This window comes from Protopterus annectens, chromosome 2.part1 (assembly GCF_019279795.1).
Source record: "Protopterus annectens isolate FY-2018-M chromosome 2.part1, PAN1.0, whole genome shotgun sequence".
NCBI lineage: Eukaryota > Metazoa > Chordata > Ceratodontiformes > Protopteridae > Protopterus > Protopterus annectens.
In genome coordinates this window covers 475,383,163-475,405,571 of record NC_056729.1, presented here as the reverse complement: position 1 = coordinate 475,405,571, position 22,409 = coordinate 475,383,163, and the positions used below count along the sequence as shown (strand labels likewise).

At 43.2% G+C, this 22,409-nt stretch overlaps 1 long non-coding RNA gene across 1 annotated transcript in view; it reads right to left on the bottom strand.

Moving 5' to 3' along the window:
• The window catches only part of LOC122794111, a 1,891,296-nt gene that overhangs the window by 136,348 nt on the left and 1,732,539 nt on the right, over positions 1–22,409 (bottom strand). The window lies entirely within an intron of this gene.

Genomic DNA, 22,409 nt, shown 5'->3' with positions numbered 1-22,409 from the left:
GTTGGATGGCTCTTTTTGCTAGGAGCTTTGATACTTGCAGCTTTGCCAATTCCCTTAGACCGGGTGAAACGTCTGGAAGGGACTGATGAGGAACGGGATATCTCTCGAAAGGAATACTGTATCCCTCGGATATGATCGACTGTACCCATTTGTCTTGAGATAGGGAACGCCAGGCTATTGGGTACAGCGACAATATTCCCCCGACTGCCTCCAAGGGTGGACAGTCGGGCAACACCTCAGGGATGCTGGAAGGGTTTATCAGAGAGAGGCTCCCTGCTACCCTGATTCTGCGGACCCCCTCTGCCCCTAGGGCGGCGTCTATTGTTATTACCCCCTCTGACTCTGGGGGTAAACTGACCACGTGTGTCAGGCGTGACTCCCTGAGATTTACGAAACCACATTTTCCCTCCCTTCTGCCCTTTTGGATAGGGTCTTGAAGGGGTGGAGAAATGGACTCCTACGGCAGAAAGAGTCTTGCCATCTTGCTCACACCTGGTCAATGTGTCCTTCACCTGAGGCCCGAACAAAGCCGAACCATCAAAGGGCGTATTAGTGAAGGATGCCTTAAAGGGATCTGCGAAATTACAAAGCCGCATCCAGGCCTGACGCCTAAGTGCCACTCCTGTGCCTGCGGCTCTACTCGCACCATCGGCTGCATAAGAGATGAGCCGCATGGAGGAGTTAGTTATAGAATTTAGGATTCCTAGCTGTGAGGCAATCTTTTCTTGAGCCCCTGCAGTTGATGGATCCTGAACCACCTCACCTAGTTCCTTGAGAATGTCTCTCTGAAGCCTGGTAAAGTGACAGAGATAGTTCAGCGAACGAATAGCAAAGGTCGCTGAAGAAAACATCCGCTTACCATACCTATCCATGGTCCTAGAGTCCTTGTTAGGAGGATGGACAGGTACGGAAGGATCAGCAAGTTCCTTCTTAGTGGCCGCCACCACCATGGCATCAACCGGGACACCTTTGGTAAGAAACTGTTTGTCTGAAGGGGCCGTGATAAATTTAGAGGGCCTCCTGGGGACTGGTTCCACAGAATCCGGGGCCGTCCACGCCTTCCGAGCCACCACTTGCATGAGCGGGTTGAAAGGCGGAGACACCCAGGAGGTGGAGGGTCGAGATCCAAAAGCCTCCAGGTATACCGACTCATCCTCGGAGGCGTCAATGGAAGGCCAATTCCCCCTCTGCTTAAGGAGTTCCAGGATCTCTGAAAAAGAGACATTCTCAGAGGGGGACCGTGGGGAACCCTCCAACTCATCTAAGTCGGTATCTGATGTCGTAGACTCAGGGGAGTCTGTGTGCTTCCTCTTGCACGTCCTCTTACGCGGGGGTTCTCCCGCAGGATCAGGAGAAACCTCGGAAGAGGAAGTTCTTCCCAATGGGGAAACCTGAGGCGATGGATCTCTAGGTCTGGGAGCAAGACAATGGCAAGAGACATCAACAGGCACCGAAGAGGGAGGAGCTAATGGAACAGACCGCTGACTCAGCTCCAGGGCTAGAACACTCCTCATCACCTTGAAGGCTCCCCTCCCAGGGAGGCCAGAAGACTCCCGCTCCGAAGACACAGGAATCCATGGTCCCACCGAAAAGGAAGGCTCTGAGGCCGATGTCGGTGCCCCGCTCTCCCTCTTGGAGCTTCGGCATTGGTGAGCTCGGCACCGACATCGGCCTCAGAGCCTTCCTTTTTGGTGGGACCAGGGATTCCTGTGTCTTCGGAGCGGGAGTCTTCTGGCCTCCCTGTCCGATGCCACTAGCCCCCTCGGAGCCGACAAGGGAGACCCAACGACCGGATCCCTCCAAGGAAGGTCTCATGGAAGAGATCGGAGTCAAAGACGACGGAGCAGAAAGGGGAAGTATCGGCTCCGGCGCACCCACGGTCACCGCTCCGAGAAGCTCCGGCTCCGAACTCTGAAGGAGAGTCGGAGGAGGAATTTCAGGGGGATGAGAAATAGCAGTCGTCTGTTGAGACGGGCTATGGAGCATTTGGGCTAGTGCCTGTGACTTCAACAGTCTACTTACCACCCTCTCTAAATCATGGTCTGATAGCCTGGAAGACCTTGAAGATCGGCTCCGATGGCTCTGCTCCGAAAGTAGAGGAAATCCCAGAGCCGAACGAATCGACTCCAGGGAAGGGGACCGAGATCTCTTCTTGGACGGAGCCATCGGAGCCAAAGACCCTTTGGTTCCAGATGGAGCCGAAGGCTTGTCGGCTCCAATGCTGGTTGAAGATGTGTCGGCTCCGGCCGGAGCCGACATAGTCATAGGTACTTGTATATCGGAGCCAGACGGAGCCGATACCACAACCTCCAATGTAGAAAGATCAGCTTCAGCCGGAGCCGATCTCGACTCCGAAGGAGTCGGAGCCACCGCCAAAGGCTTAAGCACTACAGCCTGGGCTTTAGGTGGCTTAGAGGGTTTAGCCGACCCAGTCTTGGTCGGAGAACCCTCTGGCTTCAACAAGCCACATAGAATCAGCTTGTTTCTACGTTCCTGCAGGACTCTCTGGCTAAAGGAGTGACAAATAGCACAGGAGTCCTGCAGGTTTAAAGGCCCCAGGCAGTACACACAAGAAGTGTGACCATCTGTCAGAGACATCTTCTGACAGCACGAGTCACACTTCTTGAAGCCTGAGACCTTCACTTCCTTAGACATAGTATGTCCACAAAAAACACACAGACACACAACAGTCACACAGTTATCTGAGAGAAAACTGAAAAACACAGACACTCTCCTGACAGGAAACTGGGAGGAAGGCTTAAGGCCTGAGGGAGAAAAATTATCCTTATGTAAGGAAGAAAAAGGGGATAAAGGGTAAAAGAATATCTAATACAATAGCGCTAACACTATAGTGAAGCCTAGAAAAAAAGGGGAAAAAATACTCTGACTAACTCTGTATAAATCCAAAAAACTTTACCTGAGCTGGTAAAAAGAGACCTCTTCGCGAAGCGGCAAACGAGATCTAAGGTAGTCACGCCTTGCATCATGGGATATAGGGTTGCCTCGAGCTGGTAAAATTAGCTCTCGAGCTTAGCAAGTGCCGAGTTGGAGCCGAGGATTGGCTCTGAACCCATCCAGCAAGAATGAAGGCGAGTTTGACAACTTAACATTAATGCCTTTACATTTAATAATGACATCTATTTACAGCGTGATGGCGTAGCTATGAGCACTTCATATGCCAATAGCTATGCCAACATGTATATGGCTATGTGGGAAGAAGAGATTCTTTTTAAGATGGACTCATATTCTAGGTATGTGACCTTCTCTCGACATTTTGTCGATGACCTTTTCCTGGTATGGAGAGGTACTAGTGAGGGTCTGAGCAGATTTCTATTAGATCTGAATGAAAGGTTTGATTATCTGCAATTTACCATGAACTGCTCACAGCTTAGAATACAGTATTTAGACATATATGTAGAGAGACTTGAAAGTGGAATGATTAACACATGTGTATATTGGTAAAAGTGCTATAGGAATACTCTGTTGCACAGAAGCAGTATGCACCCATGATACACTTTTAAGAATGTAACTAAGAGTCAGGGCATGACAGTATCCAGATTAAATGCATCAGATGTAGGTTTTCAACAGGGGTTATCTACTCAGAAAGATATGTTGACTGCCAGGGGTTATAGCCAGCAAGAATTAGAAAGTAGCCTAGTTGACTTGAGTGAGCTCAGGAGAGAAAGGGCGAGACCTTATTTTTCACTATATCTGGAAGCAGATAGTCGCCATGTAAGAACACAATATTCCAGCAGACTAAAGATGTATTTTACCACAGATATTAAACCAATTTCAGATATCATTAGGAAGAATTGGCGGGTCCTGACTACAGATCCACAAGTTAGGAGCATAGTTGGTGATCAACCGACCTTCCTTTTTAAAAACAAACACAACTTAAAAAGGTTATTATGTTATAATGGACAAAGTCGGAGAAGCATAGATGGAGAAATAGGCACCCATCCCTGTGGAAACTGCATTTTTGTGGTTCCATAGATACCACTGGTACCTTTACACACCCAGACTCTGGTCAAAGGTTTGAGTTTAGGGTCTATGCCAGCTGTAGAACACAAAATGTGGTCTACCTTGCTATTTGTGGGCTTTGTAGATCATTTTATGTTGGTAAGACCAACCAGTCGCTGCCAGAAAGAATGAGGGAGCACTTATACAGCATCAGGATCAGGTATAATAACAATGCCCTATCAAAATATGTGATCACAGCTGGGGATGGCCATTATTTTAAGTTTATGGTTATTGATGAGGTGATTCCAACTATATGTGAGGGTGATATCAGGAATGTAACTGAAAGTAAGGAGGTAAGGTGGATCTTGAGGCTTAGAGCCAATAGAGGGAGGGGTTTGAATGAGAGGGCATCCATTAAACCAACTCTGAAGCAAAGGAAGCTCTCTGTTTGCATAGAATAATAATGACTGGAGTGATTTATGCTTTTATATGTATAAATCCATTATATATTTTACCCATCATGTTTTTTGTACATGCATATATATATATATATATATATTTTCCATCGTTCACATGGATGTATGTACCCAGTCTTTGATTTCTTATTTATATGAATTTTGAGAGGGCATTAATCTTTACTTGGAAAGATGAAATTCTTCGTTAGATTGATTAACTTTTATAATTTCTGTTTTTCATATAACTATATTAACTATATAAAATGATTCTTGCATATATATGTATATGTTTTTGCATATATAGATCATACTCACAACTAGATGTATGCATTTTTGTTTATATGACTTTTATGAACTTTGCAGTTATTTTTTGAAATTCGTCATATTTTATGTTTATGCGAGCATATACAAGTTTTTAGAATGCTTTGATATTTGTGTATATTTGAGTGAGTGTTACTTTAATATGATGTAATCATTGATTGAGTTTTGACTGGCTGTTATAATGGATTTAAATGTTCTGTGACCATTCTGATTTTATATGGTCTGATGAAGCTTTTCGTGAAAGCACTTACCATCCTGAATACATTGCGTTGATTTTTTATGATTGCACTTGTACATTTTTTGTCAGGTTAGTAAAGTCCATTACAGTATAGTACAGCAGCCTAGTTCACTCCGTGTGAAGGGAAGGATTGGCCAAGTTGCATCATGCATCCCCGTAATGCACATGTGAGTAACCCAGTCTGACACACACTCCCTCTCCACATAGAAATGGTCCACAATCTGCTGGTCACTCAACTGGTGACATGTTAGACATTGTCTGTACACAGTGTGAAACACTGTAGGCACCGGCTCCAATGGCAGCCATTAACACATTTTGTTGAGCTATAGTCACTGCTGATTCAAGAAATACTATCCTCATGACTACCATAATTCATGGTGTAAAAAAGAAACCGGTATGGACCATGGCCCAGAATGCCCATTTTTATAAGCTCCCAAACCTGGTCTGCCCCTTTCAGGGTCATCTTTTGCATTCACTCCACAGCTTATTTGCATGGAGTTCTTCATTTCATTTCCATATCATTATGACCTCATTAGTATGTGGCACAAACCACACTGTTTTCACTTACATAAACATGTTAGCCGCTTCCTTGAATCATCAACACCTTGTGATCTGTCACTACTCGTGATAATCTGCACTACACAATGCAGTGCAGTAATCATCTGTGAATATCAACTTATAGAATAAATTCCCACCAAATAAAAAAAAATAAAAGCTGAAATGCCTTTAAATGGGTCTATATCACTTAATCGAATGCATATTTAAAAGAATCTCTCTTCATCTAAACATTTTCCTCGAACTACTCATTTGACGAAGACTATAATTGTTGAACATAATATTAGCGAAGAATTTTAGTTGGGCACTTAAAAAAATGTTACATGTGACATCACACTGAACTGCTACAGAACATGGAAATATCTACAATACCCAAGCATTGCATTAAAGCTTAGAATTCAGTATTTAAAAAAAAATTATGGGAATAAAAATTAAAAGTTAAAGTTTAACATTTTTAATTATAATATTTGTAGGCTTTGTATCAGTATAGTACAATCCAATGTATGCAAAAGTGGGTGTAACCTTTCTAATTAAGATGTTAAAAACTGTAACTATTTTTTACATCACTTTTGCAGGGGGGGGAGGGGGGCTGTGCCCCCTGCACCCCCACCCTCTGGAAATTAAGTATACCAACTCCAGGATTGCACTACATTGATGGAAAGGGTAAACTACTTATAGATAATGAATATTCATGCCACCACTGGCATGAAAAAGAAGTTATGTACTCACCATAACGTTCCACGTTTGTAGTCCATCTCACCCTTCATTCTTACATATGGGTTCGGAGCCAATCCTTGGCTCCGACCCGGCCTATTACAAAGCTCAAAGTCTCCTAGTTGGCTCGTGGCTAGGTAGGTATCCCATAGTGCACTAGTACAGTCCCCAGATCTTGTTTGCTGCTAAACTATAGAAAGACAGAAATAAAGGTTATCCAGAAAGAACAACAATAATGATAGGTCACCACTCTACCAAAGGTAACACTATCCTGTCTCCAGATCCTTCCAGGACGGGGGTAGGTGGGTGGGTTCGTAAGAATGAAGGGCAAGATGGACTACAAACATGGAACGTTATGGTGAGTACATAACTTCTTTATGTTCTGTAGTCCTATCTTGCCTTCATTCTTAAATATGGGACAGCGTCCCTAGCACCTTACTCTCGGGTGGCTCACGGGAATATACTCCTGAGTACCATGGAACCAAAGGAGGCTCTACCCCTGAGGTCAAATCCAAATTGTAATGAGTAATAAAGGTATGAGGGGTTTGTTCCAATACTTCCTGATTCAGAGACCACTCGTGAGGCATCAAGAGTGCCCTACTGAGCTTGTCGGCCATGACATTGGTTGTCCCCGGGATATGCGTTGCTACTAGAAAGTGTTGGGAAGATATAGCCCACTTCCAAACATGAAGAGACTCCCGTCAAAGGGGGTAAAATATGGTTCCTCCTTGCTTGTTTAGATACCATACCACTGACATATTGTCCGAATGGAATGCTATTGTCCCTAGAGGAAGAAAGTCATGAAGTGCTTGCAATGCTAGAAGCACTGCTTATCTCTAGGACATTGATATGCAGGTGAGCCTCATGATCTTGAATGGAGTGGCTGTTGTCAGCTGATCGGGTTGAATCCACCAACAAAGGTCCTTTTTGCAAGACTCTGTTATGAGAATATAGTGAGATACAGGCAGTTGTTGCAGGGACCACTGGGAAAATAGAAGCCATTGGAGTATTCACATATGCATTCTGGCTAGAGGGACTAGAGTTATGGTGGAGGACATGGCCTCTAAGAGTTTCAGCGCTGTCTTTGCCTGACTTTCTGTAGAGGAAGTAGACTGAGAATTTGTTATCTAAGGTTTTGAATTCTGTCTGGAGGTAGACAAGCTAGCATGGTGACTTTGTCAATTTCTGCGCCTATAAAAGTCACAAATTGAGAGGGCGATAAGGCAGACTTTTCCCAATTTATTGTAATGCCCAGTTGGGAAAAGAGCTAGATGGTAGAATCTCTAGTTTGTAGGAGTAGGTGCCTGGTGGTAGCGGCCAGGAGCCAGTTGTCCAGGTATGGAAACACTTGGAATCCACGATGTCTCAGGTGAGCTGTCACTACTGCCATGCATTTGCTGAACACCCTGGGGGCTGTGGTGAAACCAAAGGGCAGAGCACAAAATTGGTAATGACTGGCTCCCAGCCGGAAGCGTAAATGACTCCTCGATGCTCTGTCCATTTTTATATCGTAGTATGCATCTTGGAAGTCTATGGAGCACATCCAATTGTCTTTCCCTAACAGAGGAAGTATAGACTGCAGTGTCACCATCCGGAACATGGCCTTCTTTACAGATTAATTTAGTTTGCTAAGGTCCAAGATGGGCCTCCAGTCCCCTGTTCGTTTTGGCACTAAAAAGAATCTGGAGTAAGTTCCGAATCCTATCTGGTTTGCGGGGACGGTTCGATTGACTCTCTTTGAAAGCAACTTTTGCACTTCTACAGTTGCTTGATCCCTGTGATTGGATGGAACATCCGGGATCTCCTTGGGAGTCTGAGGTGGAAGAGAAAATGGTATGGAGTATCCTCTAGTGATGTTTAGCCAGGCCTCCAGATACAAAGACAGGTGACCCCCGACTGGCTCCAGAGAAGCACAAGCTGGGCCCCACATCAGGAGTGCTGATAGGGATGGCCTCGAAAAGAATCTCGGTCACCCTGGTTTTGCAGACCCCCCCCCTGCCTTTAGGGTAACGTCTACCATTAGCTCCTCCTCTGCCTCTGAAGGAGGAATCACCCTGTGCATCCGGGAAAAATCTCTGGGACATCTTGAACAAGATCTTACCACCTCTCTGACCCTTGGGATATGGTCTAGAAGGGACAGTAAAATGTACTCCCACGGCAGAGTTTTCCCTTCTTGTTCGCACCTGGTGAGTGTATCTTTTACCTTAGGTCCAAACAGAGAAGAACCGTCAAAGGGGGCATTGGTAAAAGGTAGACTTGAAAGGCTCCGCAAACTTACATAAGTGCATGCAGGAGTGTCTCCTAAGGGAAACTCCTGAACCCGCTGCCCTGCTCGCTCCATCGGCTGCATAGGAGATCAGCCTCATGGAGGAGTTCACGATGGAATTTAAGGTGGACAGCTGAGCAGTCACCTTCTCAGGGACTCCTGCAGTAGATGTACCTTGAAGAGTATCTCCTAACTCCTTGAGGAGATCTCTCTGAAGCCTAGTAAAATGTGTAAGACAGTTCAGCGATCTGAGGGTAAAAGCCGCTGAAGAGAAGATACGCTTCCCATATCTATCCATCATTCGAGACTCCTTGTTCGGTGGATGGACAGATGAAGAAGTCTCCGCAAGCTCCTTCTTAGTGGCCGCGCCACCACCATGGCATCTACAGGCACGCCATTGGACAAAAACTCTTTCGCTTTTGGGGCTGAGAGAAATTTTTTGGGTCTTCTGGGGACTGGCTCCAAGGCATCAGGAGTCTCCCACACTTTTTGACTAACCAGGTCCAACAGTTCGTCAAAAGGTGGAGACACCCAAGAGGCTGAAGACTGAGACCCGAAAGCCTTCAGGTACACTGACTCCTCATCAGAATGGGTGACGGTGAGGCAGCCGCCTCTCTGCTTAGGATCTCTAGAATGTCTACAAAGGAGACATCATCAGAGGACGACTTGGGGGACCCTTCTGACTCCTCGAGGTCAGCGTCTGAGGTGATAGACTCATCCAGGGAGTCTACATGTTTCCTCTTGCATGTTCTCTTCCGAGGGGTCTCCTCAGAAGGGTATTCCAGGGAGGTCTCGGAAGACTGTGGGCCACCCAACGGGGGCTCCTGAGGCTGCGGGTCTCTGCTGTCAAGAGACAGAGAAGGTGCTGAGACAGAGGTCGGTGCTTGAGGGGGAAGAATATTGGTACCCTTGCATGGAGCTGATGAGCGAGACAGCATGCTCCTCATCATCTCGAAAGCAGATCTCTCCGGCTCCGAAAACAGCCCCGGTTCCGAGGAAATGGAGGTGGTCCTCGGCTCCAGAGCGACTGGCTCCAAGATGGATGTAGGGTTCAAGCTCACTCTAGCCGATGCACCGAGAGGGAGACTTGGAACCAAAGTGGTTCGGGTCAAATTGTCCCTGTCGGGGCCGACCAGTGAGCTTCGGCTCTTAGACACCACAGACAGTGCCGAAGGTGTCGAGAGTGGAACTCGGCTCTGAGACAGCCACAAGGGGAGCTGGAACCGAGGGTTGCATGACAAGTGGCACCAAAATCTCCAGTTCCGAAGGCCCGACTCGGCTTGGAGGAGGAACCACAACTGGGAGAATGGACACAGATGGCTCCGGAACCGACTGGATCAGAGCCAACAACAATTTAGGCAAAGCAGACGACTTCAAGAGTCTAAGCACTACTCTCTCCACTTCTTCTTCTGACAGGCTCTTGGAGGATCTGGATGACAGGGTAGGTGATCTGGATCTCTGTAAAATTGAAGATCTTAAGGTTGTGGAGACTGGCAAAAGATCTCTGGACCTATTCCGATGCAGTTTTTCAGTAGTCGGCTCCTAAAGGCTTGGGGCTGACACTGCAGTGTCCACATCGACCACCTCGACCAGCTCTGAGGACAGTGGAGCTGATGAGGTAGAAGATTTATCGAGTTTCAATGTTTTCTGAGGAGGCTCAGATACACTAGTTGGCGCCCGAGAATATCTCTTAGCTGACTTGATCTTCTCTTTTCTGGATGAATGGGACTTAGATGAAGAAGAAGAACTTCCTCGAAGGAAGGCTTGAGGAGACCTTTCAGAATTAACTTGTTTTTTCCCTACAGAAGAAACAAGTTTCCTGCAAGTGAACGTCTCCAATAAACACAATTACTGTGGCCATCTATAACTGACATCTTCTGGGAGCACTATATGCATTTTTTAAACCCCGAAGGTTTGTGATCTTTGGACTCTTCAGACATATCTACTCAGAGCTCTATAAACAAAGAGAAGGAAAACAAGGTCCTCTAACTTAAACGGGCCTAGCCCTAAAGCACACACACACAAATGAGAAACTAAAGAGGATTAGATCCTTTAACTTAAATGGGCCTAGCCCTGTTAGAGAAATTCAAAGATAACAGAGGACTAGGTCCTCTAACTTAAATGGACCTAGCTGGAAGGAAGCTAAGCTGGAGAAAAAACAGAAACGTAAGCAGCAGGCAAAGTACGAGACAACACTGCACGTAATCTTCTATCTATAAAATTGAAAAAACAAGGCCCTAATACAAACGCGGACCTACAGAGATATAAACTGTGTCAAAACTAGTGCAAAAAGCACTGCACACAATATAATGTATGAAAAAAGTGAAAAACAAGCTCCTAAAACAAACATGGACCTACTTAATATTAAATGTATTAGAAACTAGCACACAGGATACCACACAGAGAACAACAACAGCCAAGTGGCCAACAAGTTCTCAAAAACTAACTAAATAAACAGAAAAAACACTTCTAAACACTTCTAAACACTATCTAAAAGATAACTAACTCTAATATTAAGTATAACAAGCTAAAGATTCGGTAATGGTGAATAATAATGAAAAAGTTTTGAACTTAGCCACGGCCAAGCAAGAAGCACTTCTGAACTCGGCGCGGCAAACGAGATCTGGGGATTGTACTAGTGCACTACGGGATACTTACCTAGCCAGGAGCCAACTAGGAGACTTTGAGCTTTGTAATAGGCCGAGTCGGAGCCGAGGATCGGCTCCGAACCTGTATATAAGACTGAAGGCGAGCTAGGACTACAGAACATTATTACTTTTCTTTCACCACTTATTGGATGGTGGGAGGAATATAGTCATGACTTGTTACTGCACATTCTGCAATGTACTATACTAATACAAAACCAAGTTATACTTTGGGTGTTGGCCAACAAAAAGTGTTCGATGACTTTTACTTCAATGATTAAACACTTTGATGGAGAGAGTTCGAGGAAAATGGTTCAATGAAGATGTATTTCTTTAAATAAGCATTCGATTAAGTGATATAGACCCCTTTAAACACCAAATGTGTACTTAACTTGAAGCCATGAAGTAGAGACTGAAAGATATCCAGTCCTCCTTACCTACAAAATACACAAACATATACAAAGATTTATATATAAGACAGAGACAGACATGATATACACACACACACACACACACACACATATATATATATATATATATATATATATATATATATATATATATATATATATAGGGGTCGCCACAGCAGAACTCCGGTCCGCTAATAATTGGCAGTTGATTTTTACGTACCGGCTTGCCAGGCCTGACGCACAACCTTCAACGTAGGTACGCCCATTCACGCATATCTCCACGCAGAAGACGCTCTAGCTGAGAATCGAACCGGACAGCATCTTACTGTGAGGCGACAATGCTACCGCAAGCACCACCACCGCGGGTACTCAAAATTAAAAAAGGAGCTGCCCAAAAGCTCTGAAGAAAAAATCCAGTAAAAATGAAGATCAGGAATCAGGAAAAATTACTCCAACTCTCTGTGTGTAGTTCTGGCCAAATCCAAGTCTGTGCCTCAGGTATCTTAGTGAGGCTGTTTAGACTTCTTTAGGATTCACTATCATTTCCTGTCTGCATTTTCATATGATCTCTCTCAAAGTTAGTGTTGTAGCTCAATAGCATTACTCATCTTCAGAAAACTAAACAAACTGTTCTGGGAATGCAGCTATTGATTTTATTTGTTACTCAGTATGCAGGTAGGTACATGATAACTGAGTAACTGGACTGATCAGCTATCCCATTTCAACCTAGGCAATAGGTACAAAGATCATGATTTGACAGTATAACAATAATATATACATGAAAAGACATTTGCCAGGGTTCAATAAACTCCATGTAGGCTTCGTTTACATGTTTGTGCAATGAGCATCAGAGCTAATTAAATTTTCATGTCATGCGCTGCATTTATATGTAAACAAGCTTGGATTTGTGGCTAGCAACAGTGTTGCTGGCCAGGAAACCATTCAAGTAACATGGATAGCAAACATGTTTACCTATGAGCAAACTAGATAAAAACACGAACCCAGAACGAAAGATACAAACACTACCAACTGAATGGAAAAACAGACCAGGAAAAACTTTCACAAAAAATGAACCATCGTAGATTCCAACCAGTATTTTATTGATGCTTCCTGGTACCTCGGCCAGTATGCCTTTCAAACGGGAATGACTTTCAGCATCAAAGCCTTGCTTTAAATACATTTTCAGAACCACTTAGATGTGAATTAACAACTCAATTGTGCTAATTAAACAATTACATTGGTTTTAAGAACCCACATTTTAAAGTGACTGTGCAACAATATAACAAAGGGTGTATGTAAAACATGAGCATTAATAAATACAATAAAATGGGAATACAGGATCAACCAAGAATTACATTCTAAATACAATAAATACTATTTAATGAAAGTGTATAAGATAAATTTGACCTCAAACAATTGTTAGACATAAGCCAAACTGTTGCACACACAAGGGGAGAATTGAGCAGCCATGGTGGTGAAGCGGTTAACATTGCCGCCTCACAGCACGAGTCTCTCCGATTCGATTCTCAGCTGGGGTGCCTTCTGTGCGGAGTCTGCCTGTCCTCCCTGTGGTAGCATGGGTTTCCTCCGGGTGCTCCGGTTTCCTCCCACATCCCAAAGACATGCTGTAGGTGGATTGGACACTCTAAATTGGCCTTAGGTGTGAATGGATGCATGTGTGTGCCTTCTGTGGAAGGTTAGGCGCTGGGCTGGCAACTCGACACCATAAAACTCCACTGCCAATCATGAGTGGACAGGTGATCTGCTGTGGTGACCCCTAACTGGGAAAAGCCGAAAGAAAAAGAAGAAGACTGATGTACTGTGAAAATGTTATTTATTGGCATTCAATATATAGTGTGATTTTGTCTTAGGGTATTTATGTGTAATGATTGAGGTCAAATTTATGTTATACACATGCATCAACACACTTGTACTACTATTATGACATGTCAGCAATCTATGAGGGTAATCAAACACACCATCCTGAAACTGTAACATCTGCTGGAGGTGTTAGAAGGGACACTGCTGTACCTGTATGTGACATTACGATCAATACAGGCTAGTTGACTGGTGTGCATGGCATAAATATATACATAACAATCCACACATTCATGAATTATTATGGCCTTTGATGTGGATGTCCTGCACATACTCACTAGATGTGTTACATACAAGGGAGTAGTCACCGCTGTGACCACATGCTGTTGGACATTCCACAGACCATCTACCCCAGCACACAGGTCACATACTACTTGGTCTGCTTATAAGGTGTGATGTCTACATTATCCTTGGGTTGTGTGTTTGTTTTCATAACGTAACAAATCCCTGCATATTTTTTTTTCATCTCATGTGTTGTCATGGCTATGGCAGCAATCTTTGGTGTGTGTTGATACTATCTGTATTATACTAAGATCACAGTTGAAGTGAATGACTGCCCACAAACTGCACTCCTCTAGACAGCTGTTTGGACACAGGAAGTGTATGTCATTCTTGACGTCCGTGACTTAAATAATGCACAGGAAAGGACCTAGCAGACAGCCTAGATGTACGGACCTGATCACTGGACTCAAGATATAGGTCACTTCACACATTTCAACATATTTAGATACCACTTAAGTGATCCAGTGGTCTACCCACTTGGTGATATAGGTGTTTATGGTCCCAACTGACAGTGTTGAGTGATTACCTCAGTATGGACTTGTGTCAAATGCCTTAGCCTGGTAAATTTCCACAAGATGATAGTGCTGTCATCATGCATGCCCTTGATGACCTCTTTGAGGGCATCTAACAGATTTAACAGACATGGATATAGCATTAACAACTCACACATCTGTTGCACACAGCCTGGATATTACTAGTGTCCATTTAGAAAAGATCCATGATTATGTGCTGGTCTATCTCACAAATGAAGACAGTCAGGATGTGTCTAAACATGCATGCATCAGCTGCTGCCCCACCTCACCCCACCCCACTCAGATGGATGCATGTTGATGTCCACCATTCTACAGGAACATATTCCATCTGGAGGGTGTGTGGAAGTGTGTATCCAACTATCAGGTAGGTGTATGTTCTGAGTCATGCTATAGGTGTTCTTTCATGTTGCCTCAGCCCATTGATTGTGTGTGATAGACCTGGATGAAGGTAAGACAGTGCATACTCCCTATCTTAATCTGACCTAGGGTTTGGACACAATCCCCCACTCAGTTATCATTAAGAAACTCTCCCAGCTGGAGATTAACCCTTACATCCTCACTGAGAGAACACATACTGTGAAAACTGGTGAATCAAGCTCTGCCAGTACAGCTGTCACCACTGGCGTACCCCAAGGATCTGCGCTGGGCCCTTTACTGTTTGGAATCTACTTCTCAACAGTCCAGGCTAAAGTATACAGCCTTTGGCTTACCAAGTTTGCTTATTACTGTATATTGGGTGCAATCACTGAGTCCACCAATGGCATTAATATATTACAGGAGGGGCTAACACAGACAAATGATTGGTGCCAAAGCCAGATGGTCTACAAATAAACACAAAAATGTGTAATTATTTTTGCCTTCTGCAAAGTGGAATTCCCTACTAATTACACCATTGACAACACTACCCATATGCTCAAACCTAGTGGTGCAAAACCTGGGAACACACGGATATAGCCGTTTGAAATTCAACCAACAAGTTTCCACAGTGGTATGGAAAGGCTACATTGTGCATCTCATAAGCCAGGCCATCATATCATCCAGATATGAGGATGTTAGAACAGCAATGTACTTGAATGTCATCATAAAACTAATAGAATATAATTCTTCCTTTGGCATGTACCTCAGCAGCAGCTGGAGAGACCACAGGGGTTTCTCACCAAGTAAATACAGGGCTACAAACCATGCCATGATGCAGACTAAAAGCCTTGTCACTGTAATCTGTATTGTATAAGATTAGGTGACTTGTGCATGGCCTACAGGCCAGTCTCTGACTCTGCTCTGATGGGAATACTGCACATCTGCAAATCAACTATAGCTGATGACATCAGCAGGGATTGGTGAGAGGAAGATGGTAATAGCAGTGTCCCACATGCTGGTGTAAAATGCTCTCTCTAATGTCAAGCAAGTGCAAACGCACACACACATACACACACCAGATCACTGCAGTGAGAACAAACCCCCTATCTATCTAACTCTTTCAATCCAATGGATCTCAGGAAATTTGAACTGTACCTTCCAATGGGCAAATTCTAAGCCTTTTGACAGAATCAAATTATGTCCTCACATTTCAAACAAATGTTCATATCTCTGGAACCATTGGGGTTATAAAAGAAGTATAAATGGCAAACCCTTCAGCACAAACTATTTTTATTAGTGGTAATGTTCTTTAGGTTTTAAGTATAAAATGGAATGTTATAAGTCACAGTAAACACACTATCTGTTGCATCTGTAATGTTTTATAAACAACTTACAATATCTCAGTAACCACTCAAGTTATATGCATACAGTCTGCAGCACTTTATTCATCTAGCGGAGAACTTTCATATGAGGCTAAGAAGGTCTGTCTGTGTTGCATGGTTGTTGTTTGTGTCTTTCGGCTTTTCCCGGTTAGGGGTCGCCACAGCGGAACTCCGGTCCGCTAATGATTGGCAGTAGATTTTTTACGTACTGGCTTGCCGGGCCTAACGCACAACCTTCAACGAAGGAACGCCTATTCACGCATAGAAAAATCTGAAAATTATATCTATATAAATTAATATCATAAAAACAACAGTTTATATCTCTTTATCTGCACTAGACAGAGGTCAAGTATTAATGCAGTTAAGTTTGCTGTTGCGTAAGCTTTAAATTGAAATATTTCAAAACCTTGTACATAGCATAGTTGTGGAATTATTGATGTAAATATAAACAAGCAATATTTGATAGCTAGAGATGTCAGGAGGAGTTAACTGCAGATGCACCTGGAGGTGTCACTTGGATGTAATGAGCTAAGTACACCAACTACAAATTTTGTATTTAAAGTAAGCACCACAGCACAACTCTGACTTACAGAGTGTCAGACATTTTATAAGTGATGACATCAGCAGTGTCTGGTGAGGAGAAGATGGTAATAGTAGTGTCCCACATGCTGATGTAAAATGCTCTCTCTAAGGTCAAGCAACTGCACACACACACACACACACACACACACACACACACACACACACACACACACACACACACACACACACAGACAGACCCAGTTGACTGCAGTGAGAGTTGAACCCTTACCTAGCTACACCAACTAAAGAACTCTGTATTTAACACAAGTACCGCAGTATAAGTCTGACATGGAGACTGTCAGACAACACTTTTGATGTGATGACATTGCAGTGTCTTATGAGGAGACGATGGTATTATCAATGTCCCACATGCTAGTGTAAAATGCTCCCTCTAATATAAGCAAGTGGACAAACAGACCGACACACACACACACACACACACACACACACACACACACACACACACACACACACACACACAAACTCCAGTTGACTGTTGTGAGACGAGAACCCCCTACCTATCTAAGTACACCGACTAGAGAACTCTGTATTTAAGGCAAGCACCATGGCAAAAGTTTGACTTGAAGAGTTTCAGACAACACTTTATAGGTGATGGCATCAGCAGTGTCTGGTGAGGAGAAGATAGTAATAGCAGTATCCCACATGCTAGTGTAAAATGCTCTGTCTAATGTCAAGCAAGTGCACAAACACACACACACACACACACACACACACACACACACACACACACACACACACACACACACACATGCATACACATACCAGTTGACTTTAGTGAGATTAGAACTCCTACCTAAGTACACAGATTGTAGAACTCTTTATTTTATGCAAGTGCCAAGACAAGTATGACTTTTACAAGGCTGCCGGGTAAATTATATTGAATGACATCAGCAGTGGATTCTGGAGAAAAGATGTTCAGAGGCCTGCATGAAATGGATGTTTAGGCATGTGCAAGTGCCAAAATATTAACAATTCATGATTACAGTGGTAACTGCAGGATACACATGTATGCTCCTGTGACTAGACACACACACACACACACACACACACACACACACACACACACACACACACACACACACACACAAACACCTCCCAGTTGACTTCAGTGAGAACAGAATGTCTACTTATCTAAGTACACGGACTATTGAACTCTGAATTTTATGCAAGAATTATGACACAGTCTGACTTTTACAAGGCTACAAGACAACTTATAGTGGATGACATCAGCAGTGGACATTGAAGAGAAGATGTTGGTAGTCCTGCATGAAATGGATGTGTAAGCATGTGCAAATGTTAAAATATTGGTAATCCATGGGGCTGGAGTGGTAATTGCAGGATACACACTTATGCTCCTCTGACTAGACAGACACACATACACCTCCCAGTTGACTGCAGTGAGAACAGAACCCCTACCTAAGTAAACAGACTAGAGAACTCTGTATTTTATGCAACCACCATGGCAAAAGTTTGACTCTTATAAGGCTGCAGGACAACTTACAGTGGATGACATCAGCAGTGGACACTGAAGAGAAGATGTTGGGAGGCCAGCATGAAATGGAGAGCTAGCCATGTCCAACTGTCAAGATATTAAAGTTCTGCATGTTACCAGATTGATGAGTGTGCAATATGTAGTATTTGGTGGTTGTGTTTCCAATGTGCAGGTATAACTTAAGCGACAGCTTTACAAACTATATGCAAACAGGTGTCCATATTACTGCAAGTATTGGGAAATCTGAATGTGCATTGTCATTCTAAAGATGTGCATGATATATAAGACAACATTTGTTATTTATTTATGTTGTGTAGTTGATATATTTGTGAACTACTGAGAGACCCAGGCTGCAGTTCATGGGGGAGGGTAACAGATGGCTCCATTGCAAATATGTGTCTTTTTCTTACCTAGTGCCTTCATTTTGTTTGTGTTTAGGCCTCTTTGAAGATACTAATCTGTGTGCTATTCATGCTAAGAGGGTAACTATCATGCCCAAAGACATGCAGCTAGCACGGCGCATTTGAGGAAAATTAGCTTAAATTCTACACAACCAGTGGACCCAAAGGCTCTTTTAAGAGCCACACTTTTTCTCAGGGATCAGATGGGAAGACCCTTTGTAGAAAAAGTGTGGCTCTTAAAAGACAACTGTTTGCATATAGTTTGTAAACCTGTCGCTTAAGTTATACCTGAACATTGGAAACACAACCACCAAATACTACACATTGCACACTCATAAATCTGGTAACATGCAGAACTTTAATATCTTGACACTTGGACATGGCTAGCTCTCCATTTCATGCTGCGAAGAGAAAACATTCATGCAAGAATGCCACTTTCAAGCCAAGCTCTTCACTGACAAGCATTAGCCCATCATACTGATCAATAGTAGCCAGATAGAGATCTCAGATAAAAGACTCCTCAGATACCCTCCAATATTAGGATACAGGTGCCACAGCACTAAGAGACACACAACATCCAAAGACAACACCAGATTCCCCCTGCCATTCTCCCTTTACTCAGAATCTATCAGAACTATACTAACAAAAAACTGGGAGATCATTAAAAGCAGCCACAAACTGCAAAAAGCAGTGGGACTTTCCCCAGCCTTCAGCTACAAGAGAACACTATCTCTAAAGGCAATGTTCGACACAGCCCCCCCCCCCCAACCACCACTCCAACCCTCAGAGGTCGCCAGCCATGTACAGCTGCAGCAGATGCATTTGCTGCCAGTACATAGCCAAAGGGGAACACTTCACCCTTAAATCCCCTAGGAACAATTTCACCTTCCAGCAAGCATTTGACTGCAACACTACAGACATAGTTTACCTATCAGTCTGTGAGCAATGTGGAGCATACTATGTAGGCAAAACAGTAAAGAAACTAAGCGACTGCATCAAGAAACACTACCAAGCTATTAGAAACCAAAACACCAAAAAATGCTCTAGCAAAACACAAGCTTACTAGCCCACTTTGCACTAAATTCCACTTCATAATACTGGACAAAGTCACCCTCCCCTACGGTGATACCAACCCCCAGCTGGAAGTCAGAGAACTTAAGTGGCAGGTGAAACTCCAGGCTGAGATGCCCCCCAGGCTTGAATGGGAACCTAAGTGTGAAAAGTTTACTAAAATGGATCAGATAAGGTGGAGCTAGTTCCCCTCTTCCTTAATAGCCAGAGAAAAGTTTAAATGCATGAACCTGCATGTATAAAACTGTATTTCTGAAGAAATTCAACCTTGTAACATTACTTAATGAACAAAAGCACTCAAATACCTTATGATGTTATTATTTTCTTGAATAAAGCATTTGAAAGTATGGGTCATAGTTCCATGTTTCCTCTATATCTAGAGGTTTTACTCTCATGAACACAAAATGGACAGTAAACAGAAGTAATATATACTACTTTCCACTCTGCATAGTGCATAGATGAAAAACGGGTTTGCACAAAGGTTGGAGGGTCTATAATATTTGAGTAAACTCTTAATTGAGCGAATCACTATTTGTCAAACTGAATTAAGAGAAAGCTCAAATAAGTGAATGCTCGGCTAAGCGAAAAGTTTCCAGGGAAAAAAAATAGCTGCCCACCCACCGATCTGAACAAACAAAACTAAATTTAAAACTCTGCAAAGTGGGGGGCTGTGTCCCCTTCACCCCCCTAACTAAATATACCAACTTCAAGATTGCACTACAGTGGGGAAAAGGGCAAATACCCAATGATGGCCAACCACGTCCTTTCCCTGGGAAAAAAATTAACTTAACTGAGCATTCACTTAATTGAGCTTTCGGTTAATTCACTTCGACAAACAGCAATTCACTCATCGAATCATTCACTCAAATGATATATACTCTGGTTGGCAAAGTATTTGCATATGTGAGACAAATTTCTACCACTTTTCCTGTTTGTGTGTAGTTAAGCAGTGCTAAAACGTGCACCTCATTGCTAAAATTCTGAGAGTTCTCAGTAATGAGGATATAAAACACACCTGCTACTTAGCTGACTCTGTGGTAGCAGGTGTAAATGCATTGACACATTTCTTTTGGAGCCCAGATGATACAGGGTTGGAATCCAGGTGTATGTAATACTTTTAAATAAGTTCTGATAACACAATTAAACCATTCTTTATACTACATTCACTGTGTGTTACTGTGTGTTTACTTAGTGCAGCAGTGAAAGGCTCCATAGTTTTTTTGGTACTTATATATGTTGTGTGTGATTCTATTTTTTGACCACATAATGGAGGGCAAGCAGGGGGTGCAATATAGGAATGTGCAGGAAGGGGGTAGGAAAGAAACACAGCTATCCATTTCTTCAACAGTGTAAAATGAAAATATGTACAGAATATTAGTTGAATTTGGCTGTCACCTCCACAAAGAGGGGTGACAACAACGCAATCATGTTGTACAGCCAGTTGGACCAAATCAAGTGTGTCAAGTAGACACATGTGCAAAATGGAGAGCTATGTACAGGACAATATTTTTTTGTACGACAGATGCTCATTTTTTTTTTTTTTACTTCAGTAACTTCAGAGAGGAATGCTGGGTAAGGGACATTGGTATTTCTGGGTCAGATAAGTTGGGTAGGTGAAGAAGCAAATGCAAACAAACTAGGACAAACAAGACAAGACACAGGGATGGAGAGGGACACAAAAGGTTGGGGACACCATGACTGGGGTAAGGGAGGGGACAACATAAGCCCATGACCATTAAACATGGGGACAGTGAGAATCTAGTCCTCACCTGCAGGACTGTCATCATTGCCCCCTTACTCCATTGGCTGCTTAAGTGCTTGACGTCTCCTCCTCCTATGGACCAAAAGGGATCGCAGCCTCTCCATCTGGGGTAGAAATACACCAATGGTGTGGTGCATGACCATATGTACCAACCCTTGCATCTCCTGGTGGGTGATAAAATCTCCACCTCTGATAGTACTCTCAGAGGGTACCACAGTACTAGCTGCCAGGGTAGTGCGACCTGAGAGAGCAGGTAGTGCAGTGGCAGCAGAGGCAGTACTGCCAAGTCAGGTCCTAGATGTGCTGGTCGTCAGTGCCGGAGCCAGTGGAGTGGGAGCAGGCTGAGCCATTGCAGTTGGGCTACTTCCCTGTGCTGTGAAGCATTTAGTGATTTATTATAGATGGATGACATGGAGACATTTTGACAATACATAACAGAAAATAAAAAAAGAGATATGGGTTGGGGTTGAGAGAGGAAAAGAAGATATAAAATTAGTACCATCATATGTTACATACAATGAATTATCACAATAAGTCAACTTTTTTATCTGAAGATTTACATTTAAATATACTTCCTAACAACTGCAAGTTATAATTACGACTTGCTAAAAGTAAGCCTTGCAATGTGCAGATATTGCACGTATGCTTGGTCCAGTTATACAGATTACAGTTAACAGCAGGGCATTTATACCACTTGTGTAGAATTTAATTTATATAACATTTTTAAATAATTGCAGTATTGTATAGTTGTTACTGGTGGTATTTGAACCCACAGCCTCTGACTACAGTCTCAGACTTGACTCCTAAAGCTGGTTTGTGCTACAGAATGATGCATGCATACTTGCTTTTACAGTTAGATATGCATGCTTACTTTGCTACTACTGTAGAGAAGAGAAAACGTTTTCTTTAAATTTTAAAGCTACAATAATGCTTCTCTTGTGCTGCATACATACCACTTGTTTCGCTCAGTCTCTCTAGATGATCCACATGCGACTGCCTATTAGCAGTTATTTCAGAATTAGCTATGAAAAGAAAAGAACAGACTAGAATAGAAGAGAAGAGCATTATGCATACTAGTCTTGCC